The sequence below is a fragment of the Pithys albifrons genome, chromosome Z (genome assembly GCF_047495875.1).
Source record: "Pithys albifrons albifrons isolate INPA30051 chromosome Z, PitAlb_v1, whole genome shotgun sequence".
Taxonomy (NCBI): Eukaryota; Metazoa; Chordata; class Aves; order Passeriformes; family Thamnophilidae; genus Pithys; species Pithys albifrons.
The window spans coordinates 40297551-40305652 of record NC_092497.1 but is presented as its reverse complement, the minus strand read 5'-3'; positions in this window follow the sequence as shown (position 1 = coordinate 40305652).

Genomic DNA, 8102 nt, shown 5'->3' with positions numbered 1-8102 from the left:
TCTCAGAGGAGAATGAGGTTGGATTTCCTATACTGAAGGTATCATTTCCACCTAAAAATCTCTATTCACATTGAAAGTCATATAATAACATAGCCACTATCTATTCTTCTTTTACCTCAGCACTGACGAATACACAAGTTCCTGTAGTGTGGCTATATTTATCTTTGAAGTTTGTTAGTACACATGCATAACCCTCTGAATCTGCACCAAATATGTGCTGTTGACTTCCCCTCTGGATTTAGATATTCAATTTTCAGGATAGTTACCTAGCTAAAATACATCAAGACTGCAGTCAGGTACAAAAATTCCCCAGAAGAAAGTGAATACCCACTTAAGCTTCTAAACCAGCTTAGAAATCTAAGGAAGAAGCATATGTCTTAGTTTGCATGTGAAATATATGAACTGCATAAACTGAATTTACATGGAACAAGAAACAACTACTGCATACATTGAAGAAAAAAAAAAGGTTGAGATTATACTCTTCTCTAATATTTGAAAAGCCTAGGACCATCACACCTGCCTTAGAAGATTCTAAACTGGTCTTGAAAGATCCATTCCTCTGACATACTGGAAGACCATATTGTCTCTGGAAACAACGAGTAAAAGGCATTGTTGCACTCTTGAAATTCTTCACTTCTACTCTAACCTCTTCTTATTCTCACCTTCATCTCAGTCATACATGAGATCCTTCCAAGAGCACTCTAACCAATGTGAATTATACCTACCACACACTGTTCTTTATTTTATCCTTTCCATCAGACACAAAAGATTTACAACACTGTTAAAATAAAATGGGAAAATAATACATTCTCTGAGTAATGTGCATGAACTTCAGGTACTGCCTCTTGCTCCTGTGAAATTTAAAGGAAATAAAAATGTAATTGTTTTCATTTGGGCTTATCAAAGCCAGGCCAAGCACTGATGCAAATTAAACTGTCATACAAAGAAATGCAAAATCATACAACTACAGTAAATGACAATTATAGGATTCCTTATATTTAAAATGCTCTTCACAAAGGCCCACAGCACCTTAGGGATTTTTCTAAAAGTAACAAATGCCCCAAAAATATGTATTCATCATTTGCATACTGTATAGAGAAAACATGCACTATAGAGGATAATTTATAAAAAGCTTTCAGACACACTGTGCACACTGGCATGATTCTGGGTTGTTTCACTTGGCTGACATAATTTCCATGAAAAGGAGCCATAAAAGGAGAGAGAACAGCATGGCTCTTCTGTGGAGGACAAAGCCTTGATCTTGGGATTTACAGTACTAGCTCATTTGGGAGCAAAGCAGAGAATTGAGGATGAGAATGATAGGGGAGTAATAATCTCTAGACATTTATTCATCAGCAATGGGACTTCAAAAAACAGGGGGGAAAAAAAAGAAAAAAACCCAAAACCCGAACTTTGAAAAGGCAAGGCCAAAGGTGAATTTAGAAAGTATTTATTAAAAAATTAAGTGCATTTTGTAAAAATTACTGTCATGGCCTAGTCTAAAAGGAATTCTCTCACTGGAAAATGCCAAAAATTTGCTTTGAATTCCATCTAAATTTGGTCTGGGACATGAGACTTCAGAAACATATTTTTCCCATTCATTTGAGGTTAATTTCCAGGAAAATATTGTGTACTACTCTTCCAGTGGATACCTTCCTACGTAACTTTAGTGTTATCACCTGCAATCTATAGAAATTTGTATAAGATTAGGGTGCTGATTCTTCTCAAATATAGGAGAATTTGTTTGAAATTAAAATCAATAGAGTTCCCATTTTAGAAGGACAGCTGTCCAAATAGGAATGAAGAGTGACTTCTCCATAATTCACAGCAATATTAGACTTTCCTTAGTTTCTGTAGCGATTGCCTCAGGAAAAAGTAGACCTGCCTGGCCATGCACTTTTCAGATTAGATGCCCAACTTGCAGCCGAGGAAGATGTCTCTTTGACTATCCTGCAAAGACAGCAGACAGACTAACATAGCAATATAGCTCATTTGAATAATCAGAGGTCTGTGTTTCTTAAAGGGAAAGATTCATTTGCTATGGCAACAGCAATTAAGAGCTGAAATGTTCTGCAGAATTTGCCAAACAGAGAAAACAGTACAACAGATCATAGAGGCAGATGATATTCTATTACTTAAGGAGGCAGTAATCCTTGTTCTTACTAAAGATCCTTAAAAGTCCTCTGAAGTTAAAGAGAATATTCGTATGGAATTCTGGATCATTACAGTAATTACTGGGGGGGGGGGGAGGGGGGGGCTGAATTAAGAGCTGAAATGTTCTGCAGAATTTGCCAAACAGAGAAAACAGTACAACAGATCATAGAGGCAGATGATATTCTATTACTTAAGGAGGCAGTAATCCTTGTTCTTACTAAAGATCCTTAAAAGTCCTCTGAAGTTAAAGAGAATATTCGTATGGAATTCTGGATCATTACAGTAATTACTGGGGGGGGGGAGGGGGGGGGAACAACAAGAAAAACAAAGAAGAAAACAAACAATTAAATATCCAAGAGAAAAGATTAGTAAAGAGTAAAAAAATCAGTCACTGTAAAAATGAGGATTATTTTTCCTTCTAAGCTTCATGGATATTAATAATAAATGTATCATTAACTTATCTTAGACAACATATTAAAATCGAGTTGAAAATACCACTTTTCTATTTTTGCCATACAAATTATTAGAACTCAGTCCTAAAAAGTGTGGAGATTAATGTGGTTTATTTAATACATTGGTGTATTTCTCTCCTTTTCTTTCTAAAGGTCTTTCTGAGGCTGTTGCCTTCTTTCCTAAATATATCTAAAGTTTAAAGAATTAGCCTTCTGGAAACTTAAGGGCCTTTGTTTTCCCCCTTCACTAGTGTGCACTTATGTGTGTTTCAAGTGATAAAATGGACACAGATTTTCTCCTCTTTGGTTCTGGTGGACTCATCAGAATTTTTAAAGAGGTGTCATGAAGATCAGTTCTTCTGTCACCACTTATTTTTATGTTCTATAAATCATTAACATATTTAGGAAAACTAATCTTGAGAGAATGTCCTCAAGCCCGCAGTTTGAATTATAAAGAAGTATTAATGAGCACAAACCTATTTTTCCATTATTTCCTAATATTTTCATGAAAGGAAAAAATTACAAGCTATTCGCTGCCACAGAAAGTATTTATCTGAGAAAAAAAATCTCCAGAATAAAACGTTATTTATAATAATGCTAAACATTTTTAAAGAAGATGGTTTTCACATTGGATTCCCAGCAGTCTTCATCTAGGTTACAGCTAGACTTATAGTAACAATTGATAGCATGCAAAAATCTTTGCAGGAAGCCTATGGATCTCCTGTGGTAACCAAAGACTGAGAAGACCATGTGGATTAATTTCTTGAGAGAAATTTTATCCATCAGCCTTGGCATCTAAACTAGGGCACAAAAAAAACTGCTTGAGACAACAAATAGGGATGAAGATATGTCACCTTTTAAATGACCATGCTGAAATAGAAGGGATATGAAAGAAGAACAATAAGACTATGAGGAAATATTTCATGAGAATGTGTCTTTGCAACACCTGTTGTTAAGTTTCACAAAAGCCAAAGCATTTTAAAGCATGCTAATATTTGAAACCAAGAAATCATGTCTAGAGGATGTAATGCTATATAAGTGACATGCTTGCAAATGGCATTTGACTATCTGCAACCATAGACTTCTCTCACAGAAAACCCCAGTTATGGTTTTCTGCTGGTGAAAGCCTGTGTATCCACATGTGCCCCAATGAAAGTCATGGCATCTGGGGATAAACTCTTCTTTTCCTAAGAGCAGAGGGTAGAAAGTAATTCTGAAGAAAACACTAATTCTGTTTTGGGTGGGCCCTTCCTGGCAGGGCCCTGAAAGCATCCATTTAACTTCTGAGTGTCCTCTCTGTACTGTGCATGTTTATAGCTCAAGTCAGAGACTGACACCTTTGCTCTCCTTGCACCAGTAAGTGAAATCCTCCAGAAGATATGACTGCCCTGCCTTTGGTGGAATAAACTCATTAGTAAGATACATTTTTGCTACTACTGCAGCTTTTAAGAAGCATAAATACCTGCTAATGGATGCAAACTCCTTTCACTTCAGAGTAAGGTATAATGTGAGGTACGGAAACAGGTATTTAGCATGTGCATATTCTTGCAGGCAAAGTCCAATATTATCTGTATGCCTCTGTGGAGATTACAGAACAGTTATAAAGCAATAAACAATGCTGCTTCTACTGGTATTAAATCAACTATTCATTCTCAGTGACTGCATGTTTCAGACCATATTTATTAGCACTTGGAGAGGAAAGAATTCAAACCAATTTGCTTCCTTCCCTTTCTGACTGGTCTTGTCATGAGTAGTTCTCTGTTGGGCTGCTGCCCAAGGAGTCCTTAGTTAATTGAATATAATTACTCTCCATCCTACTTTCAAATGCTAATACAATTTCACCTCTTCTTGTAAAACAATACAGATGAAAACCCCAACTGGTGCCTGGTACATGTAATTCTTTCCTCTTCAATACATTTGCTTCCATAATAATGCAGCAGTTTGCTGGGTGTTGTTATCTTTAAGTATAATGTACAATGATGACTAAATTAGTAATGAAAGGTAGTTAAAAGTATTATCTTAAAACACAGAGAGTTCTTCACTGAAAGACAAATTTTATAAGCATTGAGCACTACTCTTTCTGTTGCTACTCATTAATAATTTAACAAAGCAGTCAATTAACATGTTCATCTTCACCTGAGATTGACAAGCTATAGAAAGCACAGAGGACACGGAGGATGCTTTTTCACTGAAAGAGAGTTCTCAAATATCAGTAAACACTGAGGGAGCTCTTAATCAGTTTGGAACATCTAGATGTCCAGTCAATGTTGCACTGCCTCCAAAGAAGTCTTCAATGTCACTTTAAAAGATGCAGGACATGGGGGTTTGGTTTGGTGCTGCTGTTTTTTGAAGGGTTTTGCTGTTTGTTTGTCTGGGTTCTGTTTAGTTGCTTTTTTACTTTTCTCTTTTTTTAACCAGACTGTAAGACAAGTTTCAATTTAAAAATTTCAAATAATCAGTTAAGATGCTTTGCAAGATTATTCTACAAATAGCCTAAACATAAATTAATAGATTTTGTCAGAAATTTTCCTTTATATTTATCTTCATGGGAAAAAAAATTGAAATTGCAGGAGAAAAATTATTCTAATTTGAAACTATCAATTAAAATCTCTCTTCTTTTTTTTTCTTTTTTTTTTTTTGTGAATTGCTTTTCCAGTAATGCTTCTAGGGATTCCCGAAAACTTCGTTTAAAGAACAGTCTTTTCAAAATATATTTGGAATTGGAAAAGTAATTTTTAAGACCTTAGAGAACCTGTTTGCTTTAGAGATGTTCTTCAGAATGCTTGAAATAAATTTCTGATAAGCATATGATTTGGGAGGAGGAGGGGGGGAAGGGAAAAAAGGAGTGTGATAGTGTTTTAGTCCAAAAAGTGGTTCAACATTCTGAGCAGTTTTGCCAACAAAGCAATCCTTCTGATAATTTGTGGTATGATCCATACTGGAGAAGATGTTTACTTAAAAACTCACATGCAGGCAATTCCTGACACTAAAGGAAAATTAAAAGCTCTTGTCAAAAGTATCTAATTCAAGATTTTTGAGGAATACCTGGGTAATACTTCTGCCTGCTTAGAAATACCAAAGTGTATTAAAGCCACTTCTACTCCTGTTTCTTAGTAATTTTAAACATCTAGGCTCTTTTAGATGTTGCTGTAAACATTACTAAAATGTTCCAGCACATGTTCAATATGTTTCAGATAATATGTTTAATTTTAACCATGAAACACATTTTAAAGCTAAAAATGTATTTATGGATTCTTCTGGATTATGGTCCCAAGAAAGGAAAGTTTACACGGACAATTTGATCTGGCAAATCTAACTGTGGTGCTGAAGTTTGAAACCCAAGCTCACAAACCAGTATAATAACTGACATCACTAACTAAAAAGTGATTTTATATTAAGACACCAGAACATCCATGTCAGTGACTGAGGTATGAGCACATCTTCCAGTCTGCCTCCTCTCTGAGGGTTCAATAACCTCCCCCCTAAAAAACTGTAATGAACAGTCAGCAAAAGGAAAATCTCTTAACTTGATGCAGCTGTTTCCTCAGTTGTCACATGAATTTAGGTGAGGTAGCCACAAGCACTGACCTACACTCTTAGTGCCATATATTTTCTAAAATTTGTTCGCTCGTCAGGACAGACATAGTGGGTGGATAGTGGTTTCTGCTCTAACACTTCTCTCTGCAACATGCATATGCCCTGCCCCTCTGAACACTCACTTCCACTGCTTGACTGGACAGGTCCTGGCTGGCCACCTAGCCCCTGCATGAACACCTTCCACCTCCCTTGGCCTTTGATACCGTGTTGGATGACAATAGAGGTTTTTTCCCAACCACAGCTTACTGTCTTAACTATTTTACTACTTGATATAATAATATATTGGCATATGCTGCCAGTGGCCTTGCAAACGATGTGGCCCCAGGGCAATATGCTTGACCTCCTCTTGTCAATGAGGGGTTTCTAATTACCTAATCTTCCACTCCAAATGTATTAATGACTGTGAATATTTCAGCATTGTTTTGGTTTTCCACTGTATTTTGGATTGTTTTAGTTGGATAAAGGTGTGGCAGAAGGAGTCAGAGTCTCAATCCTCTAAGCATTGCCATGGCATAGACTTCACCCCGTGGCAGCTGGTTCAGTGGACATTTCACAGCAACCTGAGGAAGGACAGTTGAAATTGGTCTAAAGGATAATACCAGATACAGTGGTTTAGTGAAATAACAGTAGTACTTCTGACTTGAGGTTCTGATTTTCCCCTTTCCATTTAAATAAAAAGAAGTAGCAAGTCTCATTTTTGTTTTGATAATCTCCACTTTAAAGTGTAAACTCAGCTTTTCCCTACCAATTTTACCTTATGTGTCTTTACTCATAAGTAACTTTGGTAAGGACTGAAAAATATGCTCCTGATGCATCCTTATACAGTTTCTGTCACAGAATAAGTAAGAAAGCTGTGGCTTCTATATAAATAATCAACAGGCACTGAATACAAACATTCATAACTTCAGCGAGAGAAGACTATTTCGTAACCTTCTAACTTCTAGTTATTTTATTTGACCAGTTTCCTTCCAAAACATCATTGCAGGTGTGTAGTGTTATCCAAATCTATTACTTTATTATTCTACAGACATGTAGCCTGCCTTCTAGCCTTACTTCTAGAGTGATCAACAAAGCCCATAAAAATCTTAGAATAATTTATATCTCTGGTAGCCAACATAGCCAAAGAGGTTTTTCCTGTTTAACTTGATCATTGAACCTAAGCGTTAATTTCTTCCTGTTTGAATTAAGACAGTATTTAGTGTCTGTCCCCAAACCCCACAGTCTGATAAGCTGATATGCTGGATGGTCTCAAAGTCCTAATGACTAGACAGAATGGTAGAAGATTGGAAACCCAAATCCCTTAGTCTTTATTTGAAAGACAAAAGTTTCCCCTGCATCTTTGTCTTCGCAAAGCAGATACAGAAATGTGCAATGGCAGAAATTCAATCCACACCAAAATGAACACCATTTTCTTTATGAGTTTCTACCTCATGAATGGGAAAGGGAGATAAAGCTTAATCACTATTGACTTACTTAGTCCTGCTGTCTTTTTCTTTTGCAGCTGCCTTTTCTAAATGGTTTACTGGCCAAGTAAATGTTTCTTTAGACCATTCATCATGAGTTACTCATGCCCTGCGTATGTTCGGTTTGCTAGCAATTAGTTTACAAAACTTGCACCTATTTGTGTCTGAGGAATGCTACCTCAGTGAGGTCTGTCATTTTATAGGTTTTTTCTCAGTCTCATTAATGGTCTTATGAATATTCCATTAATTAAAACATGTTGCAGACTGGGGAAAGCGGAAAGAAACACTCATAGTTACGGTTTCCTGTGTCCCACTTTCTTTTGGCGTGGACTATTTCTATTTCTGTGCTTTTTTCTGACTTTATTCAGGTCAAAAAGCTATTTTCACCTGTAACTTCTGATTGAGTGCAAATTATAGGAAATACCAACAGAAAATG